Genomic DNA, 23,603 nt, shown 5'->3' on the forward strand with positions numbered 1-23,603 from the left:
TAACTAATTAGTGGCCCAACCTGCCACCCAAACCACCCTCCAGCCAATTACCAGCCCACCTTCATGAAAACCAGGGGCTGTGATCGCTTCCCCCTCCATGACCTGCATCCCCCCCAAACCCCGGGGTGGGGTCAGGACCCGGAAACAAACCCGACGTCGGTTTCCAGACCTCGTAAGGAAAATCAGGCCCCCAATCTGGAACACATTAGTTGAAAGGTTGGTGGAATCAGATTCCACAGGAACATTCTAAAGGCAATTGGACATGTATTTGAAGAGTACTAATTTGACGGGTTAATAGGAAAAAATGGCACTGATGGTGAAGCTCTCTTTAAGAATGTGATACTGAAACAAAAAGGAATAACATAATAAAATATCCCAGTCCTCACAACACAGTGAGTGATCATCAGTTCATACCAGGAATATTTACGAGTGAAATGTGGTTTAATATATATCCCAAGGTAAATCTAAACTAATCAGGTCAAGTCATGGCTTTAATTTCTCTCAGAGCACCATACGAACACTTAATGGCTGCCAGTCAGTTTGTGTTCACTGTGAGGTACTTGGATACTTGTACAGTTTGATTTTCAGCTTGTCAGAACTTTGAAGTACATTCGATTTCTTTTATAATGAAATCTTGTTTGTCATGACATTTTCATTATATCAGGAGCAGCTTGATGAGTGATGGGTGAAGTATGAGAAAGATAGGGGAGCATCAACTACAACATTTACAATGTAGAAACTAGCTCAAGACATTTAACCCTTACAGCATCAGCAATGCTAGAAAGTTCTCTGTTCGATGCTTACTTACCATAACTCCATGTTGGAATTATTATGCTACTCAGAGGCAGGAATTCCTTTATTACTGTAACATTAATGGTATCCTCCTGAAATAAACTCTGAACACAAATACAAAATGTAATAGAAATTTGCCTCCACTGTGATTTACCTTTTTGCTACATTACTATTTTGGTTTTATTTTATATTTACTACTTTTGTGATATATTTTAAGTTTTATTTACTTTTTTCTTATTTAAACTGGTAGATGTCCTGTGACATTTCTCATGGTTAGGAATTCCCCAGAGCTGCCTGTGATCCACCAAAGTTACTTCATCAAAAAGCATTTCCAAACTCCCAGCCATCCAGCCTTCAACCCACTAATTGTCACAACACTTCTACAGGTATCAATCAGCTCATTCATTCCATCACCTTCAGCCTCGGTCAATTTTTCCTCTGACCGTTCTTCTGTGAAATACCTTGGGAGGTTTTTCTACATTAAATGCATAAAAAGAGTGCAAGCTGTTGTTTCATATATCCAACATAGAATTACATAGAACACACAGCACAGAAACAGGGCATTCAGCCCAACTAGTCAGTGTCGGTGTTTATACTCCACACGAGTTTCCTCCCATTCCATGTGTCACATCTCAGCCTTTCAGAATATCTTTCTATTCCCTTTTCTGTCATAGACACATCTAGCTTCCTTTTGAAAGTATCTAAGCTATTTGTCTTAATCGCTTCCTGTAATAACAAGTTCCACATTTTAACCACTCTCTGTAAAATTATTCCTTATTTCCCTATTGCATTTATTAACAACTGTCTTGTATTTATAGCCAAAGCAAACACTGCAGATGCTGGAAATCTGAAATAAAATTAGAAAATGCTCAAAATACGCAGCAGGTCAGGCAGCATCTGTGGAGAGAGAAACATTTCAGATCAATGATCTTTCATCAGAACTGGAAAATGTTAGAGATGTAGCCTGAGGCAGAGAAAGGAGTTGGTGGGGTCGGGGTGGTGAACAAAAGGGAAAGTTTGTGATAGGGTGGAGGGAAAGAGAGATTAAATGACAAAAGGAAAGATGGTGCAGGGCAAAAAGAGATGAAAATGGACAAGTAAAGAAAGAAAAGATGAACCTAGAGGAGGTGTAAATAGGAATAGCAGAATCATCACCAATAGCAGTCTTCCAAAAAATGGGGTCGGAGGTTATGATCTGAAATTCAATGTTGAATCCAGAAAGGTGTAAAATGCCTAAGCGAAAGTTTTGGATTCTCCCACAAGTGGAATGTTTCTCTCTACAACTAACCTGTCCAATTAATTCATAATTTTAAAGACCTCTATCAGGTCTCATCTAAGTCTTCTCTTTTCTAAAGAGCCTGTTCAATATTTCCTGATAGCTGTAATCTATCTGTTCCGGTGTCATTCTTGTAAATCTTTCTTGAACTTCCTCCAGTGCTTCTATGTCTTTTTAATGTACGGAGATCAGAACTGTGCACAGTACTTTAAGTGTGGCCTGACCAGGGGTCCATATACGTTTAATATAACTTTACTACTTTTGAATTCTGTACCCCTAGAAATAAATCCCAGTACCTTGTTAACATTTTTTATTACTTTGCTGACGTGCAATGCTGCTTTTAATTATCTGTTCACCTGTAACCCTAGATTCATTTTCTCTTCCACCCCATTCAGTTTCTTATTTTCTCAGGTGTAGGTGATGTTTCTATTTTTCCTACCAAAGTGGATCACCTCACATTTACTTGTGTTAAAGTTCATTTGCCAATTAACTCCCCAGTTTGCAAGTTTTCTTAAGTCTTCTTCCTCAGTGTTAACCATTTCCACCCACCTCCCCCCCCACCCCCCACCCCACCCCAGTTTGGTACAAATTTTGATATTGAGTTCCTTATTTGTAAGTCCAAATTATTGATGTAAATTATGAAAAACAGTGATCCCAGCACTGATTCTTGTGGAATATCACTTTCTAATCTTTCTCCAATCTGAAGAATGACCCTTTTCCCCCTACTGTCTGCTTTTTATTTTTTAGCCAATTTGCTATCCATTCAGCTATTCCCTAATTCTACAGGTGCAAGAATTTTTTTAATTCTTTCATGGGACGTGGGCATCGCTGGCAAGGCCAGCATTTCTTGCCCATCCCTAATTGCCCTTGGGAAGGTAGTAGTGAGCTGCCTTCTTGAACCATTGCATTCCATCTGTGCGGGTATGCCCTCAGTGCTATTAGGGAGGGAGTTCCTGGATTTTGATCCAGCAACAGTGAAGGAATGGCAATATATTTCCAAGTCAGGATGGTGTGTGGCTTGGAGGGTAACTTGCAGGTTGTGGTGTTCCCATACATCTGCTGCCCTTGTCCTTCTAGGTGGTAGAGGTCATGGGTTTGGAAGGAGAAGTCAAAGGAGCCTTGGTTAGTTACTGCAGTGCATCTTGTATATGATACACACTGTTGCCACTGTGGGAGTGAATGTTTAAGTTGATTGATGGGATATCAATCAAGCAGACTGCTTTGTCTTGGACGGTGCCAAGCTTTTTGAGATTTCTTGGAGCTGCGCTCATCCAGGCAAGTGGAGAGTATTCCATCACACTCCTGACTTGTGTCTTGTAGATGGTGGACAGGCTTTGGGGAGTCAGGAGGTGAGTTACTCGCCACAGGATTCCTAGCCTCTGACCTGCTGTTGTAGCCACGGTATTTATATGGCTACTCCAGTTCAGTTTCTCGTCAATAGTAGCCCCTAGGATGTTGATAGTGGGGGATTCAGCGATGGTAATGCCATTGAATGTCAAGGGGAGATGGTTAGATTCTCTCTTGATGGAGATGGTCATTGCCTGGCACTTGTGTGGTGTGAATGTTACTTGCCACTTCTCAGCCCAAGCCTGGATGTTGTCCAGGTCCTACTGCATATGGACATGGACTGCTTCAGTATCTGAGGAGTCTTGAATGGTGCTGAACATTGTGCAATCATCAGCGAACATTCACACTTCTTACCTTATGATGGAGGGAACGTCATTGATGAAGCAGCTGAAGATGGCTGGGCCTAAGACACTACCCTGAGGAACTCCTGCAGTGATGTCCTGGGACTGAGATGATTGGCCTCCTGAAACCACAACCGTCTTCCTTTGTGTTCAGTATGACTCCAACCAGTGGAGAGTTTTTCCCCTGATTCCCATTGACTTCAATTTTGCTAAGGCTCCTTGATGCCACACTCGGTCAAAATGCTGCCTCGATGTCAAGGGCAGTCACTCTCACCTCACCTCTTAAGTTCAGCTCTTTTGTCCATGTTTGGACCAAGGCTGTAATAAGGTCAGGAGCTGAGTGGCCCTGGCGAAACCCAACCGAATGACACGGAGCAGGTTATTGCTGTGTAAGTGCCGCTTGATAGCACTGTCAATGACCCCTTCCATCACTTTACTGATGATTGAGAGTAGACTGATGGGGCTGTAATTTGCCGAATTGGATTTTTCATGTTTTTTGCGTACAGGACATACCTGGGTAAATTTAACATTGTCGGGTAGATGCCAGTGTTGTAACTGTGCTGGAACAACTTGGCTGAGGGCGCAGCTAGTTCTCGAGCATAAGTCTTCATTACTACAGCCGGAATGTTGTCAGGGCCCATTGACTTTGCAGTATCTAGTGCCTTCTGCCATTTCTTGATATCACGTAGAGTGAATTGAATTGGATGAAGATTGGCTTCTGTGATGCTGGGGACCTCAGGAGCAGGCCAAGATGGATCATTCACTTGGCACTTCTGGCTGAAGATGGTTGCAAATGCTTCAGCTTTGTCTTTTGCACTGATGTGCTGAGCTCCCAAATCATTGAGGATGGGGATGTTTGTGCAGTCTCCTTCTGTTAGTTGTTTAATTGTCCATCACCATTCACGACTGAATGTGGCAGGACTGCAGAGCTTAGATCTAATCCATTGGTTGTGGGATTGCTTAGATCTATCTATTACACGCTATTTCCGCTGCTTGGCATGCAAGTAGTCCTGTGTTGTGGCTTCACCAGGTTGACACCTCATTTTGAGGTATGCCTGGTGCTTCTCCTGGCATACCCTCCTGCACTCTTCATTGAACCAGGGTTGATCCCTTAGCTTGATGGTAATCGTAGAGTGAGACATATGCCAGGCTATGAGGTTACAGATTGTGGTTGAATACAATTCTGCTGCTGCAGATGGCCCACAGCGCCTCATGGATGCCCAGTTTTGAGCTGCTAGATCTGTTCCGAATCTATCCCATTTAGCATGGTGGTCATGAACCTACTGTGTGGTACCTTATTGAATTCCTTTTGAAAATCTAAGTATATGACATCTACTGTATTACCCTCATCTGCTTTTTCCAAACCTCTTCATACCTCTATCAGGTTAGTTAAAAATGACTTTCGAAATCCATGCTATTTTAATTATATTTTCCATCTGTAGATACTCTTCTATTACTTTGTTTCGTATACATTTAGCGGCCACAAGATTGGGCTCCATTCCGGCGCTACGAAAGCCCTGCAGGCCATAAATGGTGCAGGCCACCTTCCAGCCACTTCAGGTACAGCCAACATGATGCCTCATGCTGGGAAGGGCGCTCGCGTAGGTGTGCTGTGCATCAGCCAGAAGCATCAGAAGACCTCATATCATGACATTAATCAGCATTCAGACTGTTTTGCTGCACGTTTCAGAAACTTGAACCGGGTAGGTCCACTTGTTACCTGTGCTAATCACTCATAGCTGAACATGCGTTCAGCAGCATGAGGGACCACCACCCACCCTCCCACCCCTGACTAGCATTATTTAAAGGGCCAGGCATCCAACTTGCAGGTGAGGAGCTTTTGACTTACTTCTGCTTTGGAATAAATAGTGGAAGTACTGTGGCTTGTTTTTGAGGGTCTATTGGTGAGCTGCTCCATACATTCAGGGAAGCCAGAGAATTTGGCAACCCAACTCGGCATGAGGTATGTGGGGGGGGGGGGGGGTGCATGATTGCTGTGCCTCTGGGTCTGCAACCTGACCAACAAATGGAACAGAAGCTTCAGAGAGGGGAAGATTTATGAAGAGGGAGGAGGAGGAGGGCTCTGTACAGTAGGGCCTACCCACTACTGGTTTTTCAACAGCTCTTCCCTTAACTCCGCCTAGCTCAGGAGCAATGCCTGAGGCGACACAGGTTCAGCAATGAGGTAGTCACAGAACTATGACACATTCTTTAACATGACCTGGAATCTTGCACCAGGGTCGGCAGCACTGCTAGTGGCATAAAGGTCACAGTGGCATTGAACTTCTATGCGTCTGGATCTTTCCACGCAGGAGCAGACGACATATCTAACGTCTCCCAGCACGCCATCATTGATGTATCTGGGAGGTAATGGAGGTCATCTATGCCAGGAGAGCTGAATACATCATTTTCTCCCTCAGCAGGAAGAAGCAGGCTGAGAGGGCATATGACTTTTCCAGAATAACAGGATTCCCAATGCTGCAGGAAGACATTGACTGCATGCACATGTCTCTGCGGCTCCCCACACCAACAGGAAGAGCTATACTATCCACAAGGGCTACCACTACATTAATGTGCAGTTGGTATGTGACAATACAGCATGTCGGTAAATTCCCACTACCCGGGCAGCAGCCATGATGCCTTCATTCTGTGGCAGTCTGCTGTTCCTGTCATCTTTGCACCTCCAAGAACAAGCAGAGGGTTGTTGCTCGGAGACATAGGCTACCCCCTGTACACCTGGTTGATGACCGCTCCCCCACCCCAACCTCCTGACCTCAGGAGGAGAGCGGGTGTATAATGAGAGCCATAGAGCCACCAGGAACATCGTGGAGCAGACCATCTGCGTGCTGAAAAAACGCTTCTGATGCCTGGACCACTCAGGGAGAACCTGCCCGGGCACATTGGATCTAGTGTCCAATTTTATAGTGGGCTGCTGCATCCTCCACAACATAGTTATGATGAGGGCATAGCCATTACCACCAGGAATCCAGAGGCCACCTTGGGAGGAGGAGGAAGAGGAGGAGGAAGAGGAAGAGGCAGGGAGGAGGCATCCTTGACCACTTCTCACCAGACTGGCTGTCCAAGAGCACCTGTTCAGACTCTGGCTTCCTTGGGGCAACTTCCCTTTAATGCCATGGATCCACCATTCCCCATTACAGCTTCCATTTGAGATGCCCCATCACAACATTCCCTTGGCCGATATCCCTATAACAAAAACCGTCAGCAAAATTCTTTTCATTAGCATCTTTATCCAGCAACACATCCAATTATACAAACAAAACTGAACTATCCCCACTTGTGCATTCCCTTAGTGCCTATTTTGTGGGTGCCTTTGCCTATCCTAGTGTTCCTTTGCAGTGCTACGCCCACGGCTGCAGCATGGCTGAAGGAAGGCTGCTAACTTTCCTCAGAGGGGACTGTAGATTGCCTTGCAGGATGTCCTCAAGCAGCTTCAGGGCCTGACTTTGGGCTGCACCATTTCGCCATTGGCAGCAGCAATCTGTGCTGGCTGGCTGAGAGGCAATAGCAAGGGCACTGGTGGAGAGGCAATGGCTGGAGCACAAATGTGGTCATCCTGAGAAAGGGCAGCAGTTTGTCTCCCATGGGACAGCACCTCAGCAAACCTAGCTATATGTTGGAGGTCAGATTGTTTTACTGTCACAAGCGCCTGCATGTCCCTTTGAGTACTGAGATCTGGAGCTGTGATGGCAGTAGTCTGAGCCTGCATGGCAGCAAACATGAACCTCATGATCTCCACCTGAGCTCCATCTAGAGTACTGAAATGTTGGAGATGGGAACAGAGGCAGGGGACTAACAAAATGGCAAGGGGTGCCGTTCCCGATGGTGCCCAGGCCCCCTGTCATTGTGTCTGGGGTAGAGAAGGCCAAGGATGGCCTTCCTGCCCTAAGCCAATTGAGGGCCTCTTCCCACCTCCACTCCAGTTTTATGGAGGATGGAGGGACCTGCCGCTGCATGGCGACACAGCCAGGTAAAGCCAGGTGGCCTCCTAGCAGGGTCAGGAGAGGTCCCTCCTTTGGGAACAATCCAAGGCCCCCAAAGGCTCCTCTGGCAGTGATGTCCATCCCCCCACCCACGAAGACCATCGCCACCCTCAATAACCATACATCCACCCCATCACTGGGGCCTACTTTCTGGTCCCGGCAACTCCGACCCCACTTATCCGTCCAGGTGTCACCAAAGTCCTCAGCACCGCAGGACCTCATGAGTACTGGCAGTGGCCACAGCTCCCAGTGGTACTGCCAGTACTGCAGAACTGCCAGCTTTCTAATTGGCTGGCTTAAAGGGACAACGTCCCCGACAGAGGGCAGCTAATTGCCTGCCCACCATGAGATAGCAATGGGGGTGTGACGGAGGACAGAGGTGGGTTCTCCCTCCGCCTTCCAGCCTGCTGTTGGGACCCTAATCACCAGAATAAATCCAGTCCATTGGGTGGCTGCTGCCTGTGCTGCAGTGGAAGCTGAGACAGCGGCCACCAAATGCTGCATCACGGCTGGGTCTGTAAGTGCTGCCATGGTGTTGCCCATCACATCCATGTTGGAAAGGATGGGCTCCAGGTTCTGGGTATTGCCTTCTGCCACGCTGGAGCTGGACTCCTCCATGCTCCTTGACAGTGATGGGAAATTGTCTGGCAGGCCTGCCAATGCACCAAGCAGCTCTGTGCACATGTTCATCAGCATTCTCCTCTAAGCCCATCCCAACAAGATCATCATATGAGGCCCCTTTAGCAGAACTCATCTGCAACCTTGCCCTCCGGTCAGCCGGCACAAAAACTACCCTTTCCGTGAGCCTGGTTGCAGCACATTCGTGTCCAGTGACCCATCGCATGCAGATCCAAACTCTGTGATACCCTATAAAGCTCATGCAGTGTCAGTATCTGAGCTGGTGGCTGCGAGTATCAGATCAAGCGATGGTGCTTCTGCATCGCAAGTCTGGTGTAGCTCTCTCTCTTCCTCCTGGGCTGTTGCGGCTGGGCAGGCAGCAGTTCCTGCGTATGTCAAAGTGTAAGATCAGAAGGGGAAGTTTAGGGTGAGAGTGGCTGGTGGAGAGTAAAGCAAGAGGTCCATGGTGAGACCATTTGCAGTTTGTACATCACACCAATTAGCAGGATGAGGGTGAGGTGGGAATTGAAATGGCACTAATATTCCTTCATCCTGATTGCTCTTAGCAACACCAGTTGCAATGGACTCTGTTGTAGCTGGCCCCATGATGCGCAGCAGCATCTCCTCTGTTGGGTTCTGGGAATGAAAGCATGCCTGTCCCCTGCAGTTTGGGCTTTGCTCTCTTTTATTGCAGGCAACCCTATCCTTCAAGAGTTTGGGAAGAATGTCATTGATAGGGTTGCCATATGCAAGGTTGCCAGCAGTTACTGAATTCGAATAGAGAAATAAAAATTGCAGCGGGCTCAGAGTGAAGCTGAAGTCACCAACAATACAGCAGGTGCCTGAGTCCCACTGACAAATATCAGTTCCACTGGAATCCAGTATCGGGATTCAGAGTGGGGCAGCAAGGCTGTTAAAATGGGGCAGGCGCTTGAGCACAACAAAGCAATACTGTACGGCAGAATGGCATAACCGGCAGTGCGGCAGACAGTGTTCAAGTAGGCGAAACAAAAACTAAACAGTGAAATTTTATCAGAAACACGGTACAATGAAATTAATGCTTTGTGCCTCCATGCCATCATGGTGAAAGGAGCTGGATGGGGCAGAGGTCCACATGGGTGCCACCATCGACAAGCACGGACTGAGGGCTGGAATGGACCAAGTAAGAAAGAAAAATGTTAATTCATACTGGGGAAATTAAGAGTTTAAAATGGGTCGGGATGTATATTTCATGCAAAATAAGCAAGATTTTTTAGCGGTGGCGGGGGGTGGGAATGTGTGGGGAACTAGATTAGGATCTGGAAGAGTAAGCCTAACATTGGAATAAAAACTATTATTTTTCAGAGGGTAAATTAAAAATGGAATATGAGGAGGAGAGAGGCAGCTGCTGAAAAAAATGCCCAAGATAGTAATTGTAAACTCTTATCTGGAATTTTCAAGATATTATAAAGGCTGCAGGAGACCAAGGCCCTGGCTACCTGCAAAGGGCTGAACCTCCTTTTTCTCTTTATAAGGTGGCTTATAATGGCCAGGCAGCAAAGCCAGGAAAGGTAACTCCCTAAACTGAGAGTTGTCACTCCATTATCTGGAGGGAGACCTGGCATAGTACTGGTGGCCAGTCTGCCAAGCAAGTGAAAGCATACCAGCATTCATAAGGGTAGCTTTGGGCTCCCAGCTGATGTCCAGGATTGGCAAACAGCCTGGGCACCCAGGCAGTGGTTAGGAGAAGCTTGGACAATCTGTCTAAGGATAAGCAAATCGGTGATTCTCTAAAAATGAAACTTTGCATTGCTTATTTACTTTGGAATGTGCTCTGGATGTTTGAGGTGTCTGAATCTTTTTCATTTGTAGGAGAAAACACAAAAAGAGCTGCAGGACAAAGGTTAACTTGATGAAAAGAACTCCTGCAAGGACTGTAATACCATTCAATTAAAGAAGAGAGTTGGCCAATTTTAAAATTGAATATAATATATATCAGGAGCTCTTCATTAATAATGGACTGGATTTTACCAAGCCCACGAGGTTAGGCTCCGTGACAGGGGGCCGGAATATGGGTCCGGCAGTGGCCGGCCACTGAGGCTGATGCCGGAAGGGCCCGGCCCAATCCTCCTAGTGGCGGTGAGGCTAACGTACATAAATTTAAATCAACTTGCCTTAAATCTTCCGGGCCAGTAGCGATCTTTGGCGAGGTGGCCAGCACTCCCATGCCTTTAATTCCCCATCCGGGAAAGCCGGTCTGACACTGGTGGGGAGGGGGTTGATTTAAGATTTTCAGTGTAGGGGTGGGGAATAGGGTCAAATAAACGTAATGGGTGTAGGGAATGGTGGAAAGGGGTGAACTTTAAACTTTGTGCAATCTGACTGGAGGAAGGTCAGATTTAAAAGGTAAATGTTTTGAGGGGGGAAAGGTAAATAGTTAATGTAATTGTTACTGAGGGGGTGGGAAAGGGGCGTTAGAAATTTATTGTATAAATTTTGAAGGGATACTGCTTTAAAAATTCAAATTGACCAGCAGGGATGGCTGCCCTTTAAAAATGGTGCCAGTGCCTGCGCACAGGCAGCTGGGTACGGACAGCCCGCCCCTCTCCACATGATTGGGGGGGGGGGGATGGTGGCGGACTGCCCCGGCTATTTAAATGAGCATCCGCGGCGACTCTTTAGCATGCACAGCCTGCCATTTTTGAGCTTGCCAATGGGTTCGGTGGTGGGCTCTTAGAATCCAACCCAATAAGTGCAATTGCAGAGATGTTTGGTGAAGATGCAACTTGGTCTAATATTTTGTCATATTTTGGTGTTTGATTTGTGTTATTAAAACCCACCCTCTAGCGAAATGCAATGTAATGTTATTATAGAATGTATTAATTTTATTCAGAGTTTTTTTTACTTATAACAATACAGGAAAATGGAAGGAGTTTAAAGGCAGATTATTTCATATCTTTGACTTTTAGTTTACTGAGAATTTTCTAACAATCCGTTTCTTTGGTAAACAGAGGAGTGTAGCTGACACAGCAAAATAATTTTAGTGACAACCGCACTTTGCTTACTGTCAAGCATAAATAAGGTGGAAAGGATACGTAGAGAAAGAAAAGGGAAAAGTTTCCACGAGAACTATCAGGATTTATACTGCGAAGCCAAAATGCCTTATCCCACCTTCATGGCACAAGTTCCCAGAATCTGAACATGTTCACTATACAACTGAACCCAAAGAAAGAAAGTGAATAAATTGGAACAGTTAAGAAGGGAACAATATTTTCAAATTTTAAAATGAAGAAAATAATTATAAACTCAGAATAGCTCTGGTGCATGAACCAATTTTGAAGAAGCGAACTAAAAATAAAACTTAATCTCAAGCGGTGCAGGTGATACTGAAGTTATAGGTCACAGGCTGACAAATAGCAGTAGGATTCTGAAGAACAACAGATTGCAGAATGGTAGCAGCAGTCAATATAGTAGCTTGCTGATAAAAGTGCACACAGCCAACATCAAATTACATAGCACAGCTGCACGCTAATTCAATCTTTCACCACCCAAAGAAGTAGGCAGAAAGCAGTAACACAAAGCCCTAAAGGGCTGCAGTGATTACATTTCAAATCCTTTAGTGCGAATCTGTCAGAGTGCAACTCTATTGGGGAAACTGGCGCACTTACTGTAGAAGAAATCATTTGAAATCTGAGTTTTAAAGGTTGCAGTAGTTGGTTGGATTTACATGGAATTGGGGAGAAGCTCGCACCGAAAAGAATCAAGAGGCGAATAATGTGAATAACCCATACTCTCCTTTTGAAGAAATATTGTAAATGAATACACTTGAACTCCTTTAGCATGATTAATTATAAGAGGAAGACAATAAACACATATACCCGTGTTATTACTGTAAGTTTAAATGCTGTTTCAGTTGAATAGATGATAATCTAGGATTACTAACACCAGCTAAAAATCAATTTAATTAATTCTAGGCCAAAGTACTGGATAGAGGAGTTAAAAATAACTTGGCCTTGAAATTAAACAGTGGGATAGCAGCATATGAGTGCCAAATATTCATCTAAAATCCATCTCTTAATCGAGGCATCAACCCATTTATTTTAACTTAGTTAACACCTATGCTAAAATAGTGGAGAGAGAAATTTCTGACGAAGGTGGTAAGCATCCATACGCTACTTTCCAATAAAGCAATTTCAAATCCTTGTTCTGGTGAAAGGTCGTTGGCCTGAAATTTTAAATCTCGGCTGAATTTAGTCCTGGAGATGGAGGTCCCACCAACAGGCCCGAAAGCAGAGAGCGACCCAGCTTCGGCAGTTAGCGGGACCCCCGGGGCCACATCTTGTCAGCAGCAACCAATTAATTAAGTCTATCTCTATTAAGGACAGCTACCTGCCTCCAAGAACTGCCATCTAATCAGAGGGTTGGCAGTTCAGCAGCCTCAGCAGCACCACCGGGAGTGGTGACCACTGCTGAGGCTGCAACTGGAGGAGCAAGGCGCAGCGATAGCTGGCACTCTCACACCAGGTAAGTGGATTTTGGGAGCACCAGGGCTAGTCAGGCAGGCCCCAGCGACAGGGTTGGGGGGTGTGGTTTGATGAATGCAGGTGGTGCCGTTGCTGTTGGGGCGGCTATTGCTGCTGGAGGACCTCTCCGTGGGCCAGAGTGTTGGAAAAGAAGGGCCCACGCCATCCCGGAACCTGCTGGGAGGCTGCCAGGGTTTACCTGGCAGTCTCCCCGTGCAGCTGCAGGCTGTCCTCTGCCACTGGCAAAATGGCAGAGGAGGAGGGAAGAGGCCTTAATTGGCAAGTGCTCAATTGGCCTGTGGGCGGGTGGGCCATCCTCCACCTTCCCTGCCGCTGGCAAGATGGCATGGCAGCAGGTAGACTCTGAGCATGCCACCCCATGTCTACCCTCAACACTTTACAGTGCCGCCCCCCTCGCCACCCAGCCCATCCCCGGGGGCTGTAAAATCCAGCCCTCTGTTTCTCTCTCCACAGATGCTGCCAGACCTATTGAGTGTTTCCAGCATTCACAGTATTCCACATTTGTCCATGACCCTTGTGTATGTTATTAAGTAACATAGCACTGTTTTTTAGGAAGTGATAGGCGTGAGCATAGTATCCTTTTACTTTCTGAATTTGGGTTCAAATCCAGAACATACGAATGTGGGAAAAAATGTCCTCTCTCTGCAGCAGCTCAGGGCCCTATATGAAAAGAGCTTGGGTAGTTCCAAGTAAGAAAAAATCCACAGTGTAAAACTTCCCATACCTTGACACTAATTGGCATTAAACTGGCAGTCTGACATGGAGATGTCATGGAGATGTCATAAAACTAGTTGGTGTTGGAAATAGAAATGCCATCCTGGTACAGTAGGAAGTAATCTTGGAAAAGCTTAATATTGGTATATTCTACAAAGTGTTTTACATTGCTTTTTATCTATGCTGTACTTGACAAACAGTGCTTAATGACCAAATGGATTTGTATGACTTGTTCAGTTATATGTATGACAGCCAGTTACTTTAAAATGCACTCGACAGATATTCAAATTAGGAAGCCCTCACAACTGTCTGCAGAAATATTTAAGATGGAGTAATCAGAGCTTCTTTCTCCCATCACAGCTCGATATCCAGTTAGTTACACTCCTGTAAAATGCTTTGCGTTTTATATTGTTAAAGGTTTATGTAAGTGCAAGTTGCTGTTGTTCTGAAGCGAGCAGACCTAAACCCTATTCGCCTGCGTAACAAATTTTACGGATCTAATTGAGAATCTACCGTAGAGAGGCAATAAAAAGAGTTGCATTTATTTTACTGCTTTCACAAAATGTCACAGTAACATTTCACAACACAATAAATGTATAAAATATTAAAGTCATACAATTGAAAGCTAGCTATATAATTTATTCATGAAATGCTTTGATTAAAGACAAGTTACATAATTCTGTACATTCCTTACATTCTAAAGCTCAAGATCATAGAAATCATAGAAAATGTATGGCACAGAAGGAGGCCATTCAGCCCATCATGTTTGTGTTGGTCATCGAAGAGCTACCCAGTTTAATCCCATCTTCCTGCACTAGGGCCGTAGCCCTGCAGGTAACGGTTCTTCAAGCAGACATCCAAATACTTTTTAAATGTGGTGTAAGTTGCTGCCTCTGCCACCCTTTTATGTAACGAGTTCCTGCTCCCTACCTCCCTTTGGGTGAAAAAAAATTTCCTCATCTCCCCTCTAATCCTTCTACCAATTACCATAAATCTATTCCCCCTGGTTTTTAAACCCTATGCTAAAGTCAGTAGATGTTAAAAGCAACAACAATTTATACTAATATATCGCCTTCAACATAATGAAATGTCACAAGACGCTTCACTAGAAAGTTATAAAACAATATTATGATACCAAACCACATAAGGAAATATTCGGTCAGATGACCATAAGCTTAGTCAAAACGGTAGATTTTAAAGAATGTCTTAAAGGAGAAAAGCGAGGTAGGGAGGAAGAGAGGTGTAGGGAGGGTATTCCAGAGCTTAGGGCCTAGGCAACTGAAGGCATGGCCACCAATGGTGGAGAGATTAAAATCAGGCATTCTCAAGAGACCAGAATTAGATGAGCACAGTTAACTCGGAGGTTTGTGGGTCTGGAGGAGATTACAGAGATAGGGAGGGGCAAGGCCATGGAGGGAATTGAAAATAAAATGAGAATTTTAAAATCAAGGCATTGCTTGACCGGGGCCCAATGTAGGTCAGCAAGCACAGAGGTTATAGGTGAACAGGACTTGCTGCGAATAAGGACACGGGCAAGTTTACACCTCAAGTTTACAGAGGGTAGAATGTGGGAATACAACCAGGAGCGCATTTGTGTAGTCAAGTCTAAAGGAAACAAAGGCATGAACAAGGGTTCCAGCAGCTGATGAATTGAGGAAGGGCAAAGTTAGGCAATGTTACACAGGTGGAAATAGGTAGTCTTAGTGACGGTGCTGATATGTGGTCGGAAGCTCATCTCAGGGTCAAATGTGATGCCAAGACTGCAAACAGCCTGGTTTACTCTCAGACTATTGCCAGAGAGAGGGATAGAGTCAGTTACTAAGGACCAGAATTTGGAATGGGAACTGAAGACAATGGCTTCAGTCTTCCCAATTTTTAATTGGTGGAAATTTCTGCTCATCCAGATTGATAATTTAGCAATAGTGGAGGAATCGAGAGAAGTGGGGGAGAGGTAGAGCTGGATGTCATCAGCATACATATACATACAAACTAGGAGTAGGAGTAGGCCATTTGGCCCTTGAGCCTGCTCCGTCATTCTATAAGATCATGGCTGATATGTTTGTGGACTCATCTCCATTTTCCTGCCTACCCCCGATACCCTTTGACTCCCTCATTTGTCAAGAATTTGTCTACCTCTGCCTTAAAAACATTCAATGACCCTGCATCCACCACTCCCCAGAGAAGAGAGTTCCACAGACTCACGACCCTCTGAGAAAAAAAAACTCCTCATCGCTGTCTTAAATGGGAGACCCCTATTATTAAACTGTGCCCCGAGTTTTAGTCTCTCCCACAAGGGGAAATATCCTTTCAACATCCATCCTCAAGATGTTATATGTTTCAATAAGATCACCTCTCATCCTTCTAAACTCCAATGAATACAGACCCAATCTGTCCAACTTTTCTTCATCAGATAACCCTCTCATCCCAGGAATCAGTCGAGTGAATTTTTTTCTGAACTGCTTCCAATGCAATTATATCCTTTCTTAAGTAAGGAGACCAAAAGTACATTGTACACAATACTCTAGATGTGGTTTCGCCAATGCCCTGTATAACTGTAGCAAAACATCTCTACTTTTATAATTCCATTCCCCCTGCAATAAATGACATTACATTTGCCTTCTTAATTACTTGCTGTACCTGCATAGTAACTTTATGTGTTTCATTTACTGGGGAACCCAGATCCCTTTGCATCTCAGAGCTCTGCAATCTCTTTCCATTTAAATAATATGTTGCTTTTCTATTTTTCTGCCCAAAGTAGACTTTCCCACATTATACTCCATCTGTCAAATCTTTGCCTTTCATTTAACCTATCTATATCCCTTTTCAGACTCGTTGGACTGAATTTTATTAGCTTGCTGCCGTTCTCGATATTTTGCGTGCGGCTCATCAACATGGAGCAGGCGGACTGCCTGTCCCTGGTGACATAGAGGGGGTGGGCGCTTCATCCCCAGTAACGGCGTCCTGCACCACAGTGCAGGCACCAGTGCATTTTTTAAGGGGCTTCAAGTCCTTACCGTTTTTTTATTTTTTAAAGTGAAATGGATGTGACATGAAAATCTTTAAATTTAATAAAAGATCGAAGGCCCCCTCCCACCCCCCCATTGACCATACACTTCATTTATTGTCATTTCCCCACTAAAAAAGGTTGCTCCCATCCTGAACTTCCCCCGAACTTCATTGCCTTTGCCCTTCAGCCCCTTCCCACCATCCCCTCAGCCAATAGAAACAGTTTTCCCTGCTCCCCTCACCACCCATTCCTGCATTGCCCTGAAAATTTCAGTCCTCTCCCCTCCCCACCAGTGTTAAGCCTTGGATCTCCGAATGGAGATTCGAAGGTGTGGGACTTACAGCCACTGGCCGGAATATCAGCATGAGATGGCTGTCGGGACAAGGTAGGTGCTTATGCAGTCATTATAATTTATTAAAATATTTAAATTAAGGCTTTGCCACTGAGCAGTGGGGGAACCGCCCTGAGGCCTCGCCGCCACCGTTAAAATGGGCTGAGGCCTTCCAGGTGCCGAGGCGCGTGGCAGGCGTCTCCCGTAAGTATTTTCCGGGCCCCCCGCCATGATCCCCAACGTTGGGGGGGGGGCTGGTAAAATCCAGCCCCTTATGTTCTCTTCACAACTTACTCTCCTACATATCTTTGTGTCATCAGCAAATTTAGCAACCATACATTCTGTCCCTTCATCCAAGTCATTGATATAGATTGTAAATAGTTGAGGCCCCAGCACTGATCCCTGTGGCACTCCACTAGTTACAGCTTGCCAACCTGAAAATGATCCATTTATGCCTACTCTCTGTTTCCTGTTAGCTAACCAATCCTCTATCAATTCTAATATGTTACCCCCTATACCGTTGGCTCTTATTTTGTTTAGAACCTTTGGTGTGGCACCTTATCAGATGACTTCTGGAAATCCAAATATGCCACATCCACAGGTTCTGCTCTATCCACGTTGTTTGTTACTTCTTTAAAGAACTCTAATAAATTAGTTAAACACGATTTCCCTTTCACAAAATATGTTGACTGCCTGATTGCACTGAGATTTTCTAAATGACCTGCTATAACCTCCTTAGTAATAGATTCCAGCATTTTCCCTATGATGTTAAGCTAACTGCCCTGTAGTTTCTTGCTTTCTGTCTTCCTCCTTTCTTGAATAGCAGAGTGACATTTGCTATTTTCCAATCTAGGGACCTTTCAGAATCTAGGGAATTTTGGAAAATTAAAACCAATGCATCTGCTATCTCAGCAGCCACTTCTTTTAAGACCCTAGGATGAGGTCCAGCAGGACCTGGGGACTCGTCAGCTTTTAGTTCTAATAATCTTCTCAGTACCTTTTACCTCGTAATGGTAATTGTTTTAAGTTCCTCTGTCCCTGTCAATTCTTGATTCACAATCATTTTTGGGATATTATTTGTATCATCTGCAGTGAAGACAGATGCAAAAAAGCTGGTCATTTCCTCCACCATTTCCTTATTCTACATTATTAACTCCCGAGACTTACTCTCTGGAGGACCAACACTCAAGTTAGTTACTCTTTTCCTTTTAAATACCTGTAGAAACTCTTACTATACATTTTTATATTTCTAGCTAGCTTTCTCTTGTATTCTAATTTCTCTCTCATTATTCTTTTAGTTATTCTTTGCTGTTTCTTTATATTCTGTCCAATCTTCTGACCCGCCACTACTCTTCGCTGAATTGTACGCTTTTTCTTTCAATTTGATAGTATCTTTAACTTCCTTAGTTAGCCACGAATATGCGTCCTTCCCTTAGAGTCTTTCTCACTAGAATGTATCTTTGCTAAGTGTCTGCCATTGCATCTCTACTGACCTATCCCTTAACTTAATTTCCAGTTTACTTTAGCCAGTTCTGTCTTCAAACCCTCATAACTATGCTGTGCTTTCGGATAATATAATCGAGGGGCAATGTTGTCTTCTTTGGTTCGTATTAATAGCATTGTAGGGTGTTCTAGGTTTTAGGTCTTAGACTCTGGTAAAGGTTAACTGACAACTCTATTATTTACAGTTATGATATACACTCTCCACAAGCCACCTGAGCTAGCATCCTTAGTGCTGCAATACCTTCTTCTTCTCAAGCCTATCTCATGTGACTGTTACAACATAATTCGTACAGTGGGAGGGATCTCTCTTTGTCTTTGGTATTAATGCTTACATCCTTATACTACAGGCAGCATGATGAGAAATAGAAGGAGCCAGAGATAGATCCTTGGGGACACCAGAGATAATGATGTGGGAGCAGGAAGAGAAGCAATTGTAAGTGATTACCTGGCTATGATTAGATAGATAAGAATGGAACCAGAAGAGAGCAGTCTCACGCAGCTGGACAACAGTGAAGAGGCACTGGAGGAAGATGATGTGGTCAACTGTGTCAAAGGCTGCAGACAGGTTGAGAAAGAGGAGGAGGGTAGTTTACCTTTGTCATCGTCACATATGATGCCATTTGTGACTTTTATGAGAGCCATTACAGTACTGTCGCAGTGAAGGAAACTTGATTGTTGGGATTCAAACATGGAGTTCCAGAAAAGATGGGAATGGATTTGGAATGTGACAACATGTTCAAGGGCTTTGGAGAGAAATGGAAGGTTGGAGATGGGGTATTAGTTTGCGAGGATGGTGGGGTCAAGGGTTGGTTTTTTGAGGAGGGGGTGATGACAGCAGATTTAAAGGTCAAAGGGACAACATCTGAAGAGAGAGAACCATTAACAATATCAGCTAATATGGAAACCAGGAGGTGAAGTTGGGTGGTCAGCTGTTTAATGGAAATAGGGTCGAGGGAGCAGGAGGTGGGTTTCACGGACAAGGTGAACTTGGAGAGGACATGAGAGGAGACAGGAGAGAAACTGGAGAAAGATGCAGGCTGGGGCAGGGAGGAAATTTAGACGAACTTTGGCCTGGTGGGCTGGTGGAAGGGAAGGAAGCGGCAGAGACAACTGATCGGATGGACCTGATCTTAGTGACAAAGACGTCCATGAGCTCCTCACACTTATATATACATAATACTGTTATATTATAAATACAAAATGGGAATTTCTTACTGTACAGCAACAATGCCACTTTTAAAAGGCTGCCTAAATTTTATTCGGACTAAGGAACTAATACACCCAACTTCAGAGGTCCAAAGGCAATATGAAAAGAATAATGGGGCCGATTTGAAAATAATTCAAGAACTTTCCAATCGGGAGAAGATTTACTCATTTACTGATAATCTCTTTGTTATATCTTATTACTATTTCTTATTGCCATGCCTACCTCTTGTGCCTAAAGCTCTTCTCATGTAACAACCTAACTACTTCTATGTAATGCTTTCTCAATCTCAGGAGGTTTTGAGGGTCAAGGTTGGAACTGTACCAAGGGAGACTTCAAGAATTGAGGTAGCATTCAGTGATGGTGATGTTAATCCAGAATCTGTTACCAATGCCATCTCATGTGTATATCCAAACACTAATTGTCCCAGGCCAGGAACTACCTCTTGTGCAGGAATTTGAAGGGGCTGGAATGATTAAAGCCTCATTGTCACCATCATGAGAAACAACGACATCTGTGACCACTTGTGTCTGCTGTGCACAGGCACACTTGGGTTTACTATTGAATCTGCTTCCACCACCCTTTCAGGCAATGCATTCCAGATCATAACAACTCAGTGTGTATAAAAATTTCTCTTCATTTCCTCTTTGGTTCTTTTGCCAATTATCTTAAATCTGTATCCTCTGGTTACCATCCTTCCCACTGGTGGAAACAGTTTCTCCCTGTTTACGTTATCAAAACTCTTCAGAATTTTGAACACTTCTTTTAAATCTTCCCTTAACCTTCCCTGCTCTAAGGAGGTCAAACCTATCTTCTAGCTTTTCTGCATAACTGACGTTGCTATGTGGAGAAGGTCTGACAAATCTACTGGTGCTGGTGTTGGTCATAAGTCTAAATCCCAACATGGCAAGTTGTTAAACTGAATTTAATAGATCAAGTCATTAGTGGCTAGCATCTGAAAATGGCTATGAAAGACATTGGATTATTATAAATCCCAACTGGTTCCTGAAGTTCCTTCAAATAGAGAAAACTGCTTTAACATGGTGTGCTCCAAAGATGACTCCAGTCCTAAAATATATGATTGATTCATAATGCCCTTTGAGCTAATCAAGATGGGCAATACATTCCGCCTTGCTAGTGATGTCCACATCTGAAGAAAAAAAAATAATATAATTTGCCTTTATTCAATATTATATTGTATCAGAAGAAAAATTTCTTGAGAATAACAAAGAAATAAGTAAGCTGAACCTCTAAAGTCTTGAAAGTAATTTCTCATGAATAAGAGGAAAATCCATTGGAGATTTGAGCTGAAACAATAACAAAGAAAAGAAGCTTCTAGATTTCTTTATGTGACTAGAGAAGAGACATTAGCATACATTTCAACATATTTCAACTTGAAGATCAGCCAGTAAAAGTAAAAATGTTCAAAGAAAAGTCCTGCCACTCTAGTATAACAGAAATCTACAAAAGATTTGTCTTTGTCACAAGATATAAAGAAATAGATGAAGCCTTTGATCAATTTGTCAGAAATTTAATAATAAAAGTAAAGTCATCTGAGTTTGGGGCTTGAAAGATAATATCACATCAGAATGTATCATGTGTGAGATATGTGATGATGCCGTTCAAGTCAGATTCTCTGAAAACATCTTGATGGCCAATTTAACTCTACCCACTCAGCGATGTTGGTCAAGTGGTCACTCAAAATGACCGCAGAGACTTATCTGTTGCAATTCTGCTGTCTTTGCATGGTTTGGAATTTTAACCTACTCTTGTGAGCAAGTAAGTGGGACACCTGCTAAAAGGCAGAAAGGATTTGCTTTAGATTTATAGATGAGGCACCAAACTGGAAATCTGTTCCAGAAAGCCATCATGGCTTTCCTGCCAGGACAGCCTTGTGGTTCAGTTTCTGGTCAATGGTAAACCCTAGGATGTTGATAGTGGGGATTCAGCGATGGTGATACCATTGAATGTCAAGGGGAGATTGTTAGATTGTCGCTTGTTGGAGATAATCATTGCCTGGCACTTGTGTGGCGGGAATGTTACTTTCTACTTACCAGCCCAAGCCTGGATGTTGTCCTGCTGCATCTGGACATGGGCTGCTTCAGTATCTAAGGAGTCGTGAATGGTGCTGAACATTGTGCAATCATCAGCGAACATCCCCACTTCTGACCTTATGATGGAGGGAAGGTCATTGATGAAGCAGCTGAAGATGGTTGGGCCTAGGTCACTACCCTGAGGAACTCCTGCAGTGATGTCCTGGGTCTGAGATGATTGACCTCCAACAATCACAACTCACCCTCCTTTGTGCTAGGTATGATTCCAACCAGCGGAGAGTTTTCCCCCTGATTTCCATTGACTGCAGTTTTGATAAGGCTCCTTGATGTCATATTCGATCAAATGCTGCCTTGATGTCAGGGGCAGCCACTCTCATCCCACCTCTTGAGTTCAGCTCTTTTGTCCATGTTTGGACCAAGGCTGTAATGAGGTCAGGAGCTGGGTGGCCCTGGCGGAACCCAAACTGAGCCTCAGTGAGCAGGTTATTGCTGAGCAAGTGCAGCTTAAAAGCACTGAGAATGACCCCTTCCATCACTTTGCTGATGATCGAGAGTAGACTGATAGGGCTGTAATTGGACAGGTTGGATTTGTCCTACTTTTTGTGCACAGAAATGTCAAGGGGCTATGGTTAGATGTTTTCTTGTTGGAGACAGTCCTTGTCTGGCACCAATGTTACTTGTCAGTTATGACCCAAGCCTGCCTGTTTTGCAGGTCTTGTTGCATGCAGAAACAGACTGCTTCATTATCTGAGGAATTGCAAATGGAAATGAGCCACTGTGTAATCATCAGCGAACATCCAACTTCTAATTCTATGATGGAGCGAATTGATGAAGCCACTGAAAGATATTTATGCCTAGGACACTGTCCTGAGGGAACTCCTGCAGCAATGTCCTCGGGCTGAGATGATTGGCCTCCAGAAACCATAACCATTTTCCTTTGTGCTAGGTGTGACTCCAACCAGTGGAGAGTTTCCCCCCGATTTCCATTAACTTCAATTTTACTCGAGCTCCTTGATGCCTCACTCGATCAACTGTTGTCTTGATGTCAAGAGAATGCCACATTCATGGCATCGCCTGATGCTGGAACAGGCACTGGCGCCATCTTTAAAAGATTGCAAGCCATACATTGCACGAGTGTGCTTTCATCAATATCTCCCTGAGGCTTCACTTCTGTGTTGTTTAAAAATATTTTGGTTCTCTGCAACCTCCTGGGCTACCCCTCAGCCCCTGTCTTCACAGACGAACCACTTGCAGAGTTCTCCCCCCATCCCATAGGGAATTCACTTGCCAAGTTCTCCCCTCCACTTCACAGACAAACCACTTGCAGAGTTCTCCCACCCATCCACTTCCCCTAAATAACTCCGATAAAGTGACTTACCCTTGCCCTGGTGGCACCAGCTTTTTAAAGATGCAAAACTGAAGGCAATTGAGTGCCACACGTCCAACACAAGATTGCGAACATCAAGTAGGATCATAATGAAGGATATTCAACTGTATGCTAAACAGTGTTTAATGATCATGCTGTCACATCAGGCAGATGTGCCGCCGTAGCAGTTTGCTGCCTCCAACAGAATTGGGAAGTAGCATTACATCATCGGGTTCCGTGGCAGACATCTCCAAGTGGATTCTATGGCCTGAAATCTCGCCTTCCAGAGGACCGTAAAGTCCAGCCCACAGTATGCACTTTTGGTCTCTATACTTAAGGAAAGATATACTTGCATTGGAGGCAGTACAGCAGATTGGTCCCTGGGTTGAGTGAGTTGTTGTTCTAAAGGGGCTGGATAGGGTAGACGCTGAGAGATTGCTTTTGCTGGTCGGGGAATCTAAAACACAGGAGCACAGTCTCAGGATAAGGGGTCGATCGTTCAGAACTGAGATGAGGAGAAATTACT

The sequence above is a fragment of the Heterodontus francisci genome, chromosome 2, assembly GCF_036365525.1.
Source record: "Heterodontus francisci isolate sHetFra1 chromosome 2, sHetFra1.hap1, whole genome shotgun sequence".
NCBI lineage: Eukaryota > Metazoa > Chordata > Chondrichthyes > Heterodontiformes > Heterodontidae > Heterodontus > Heterodontus francisci.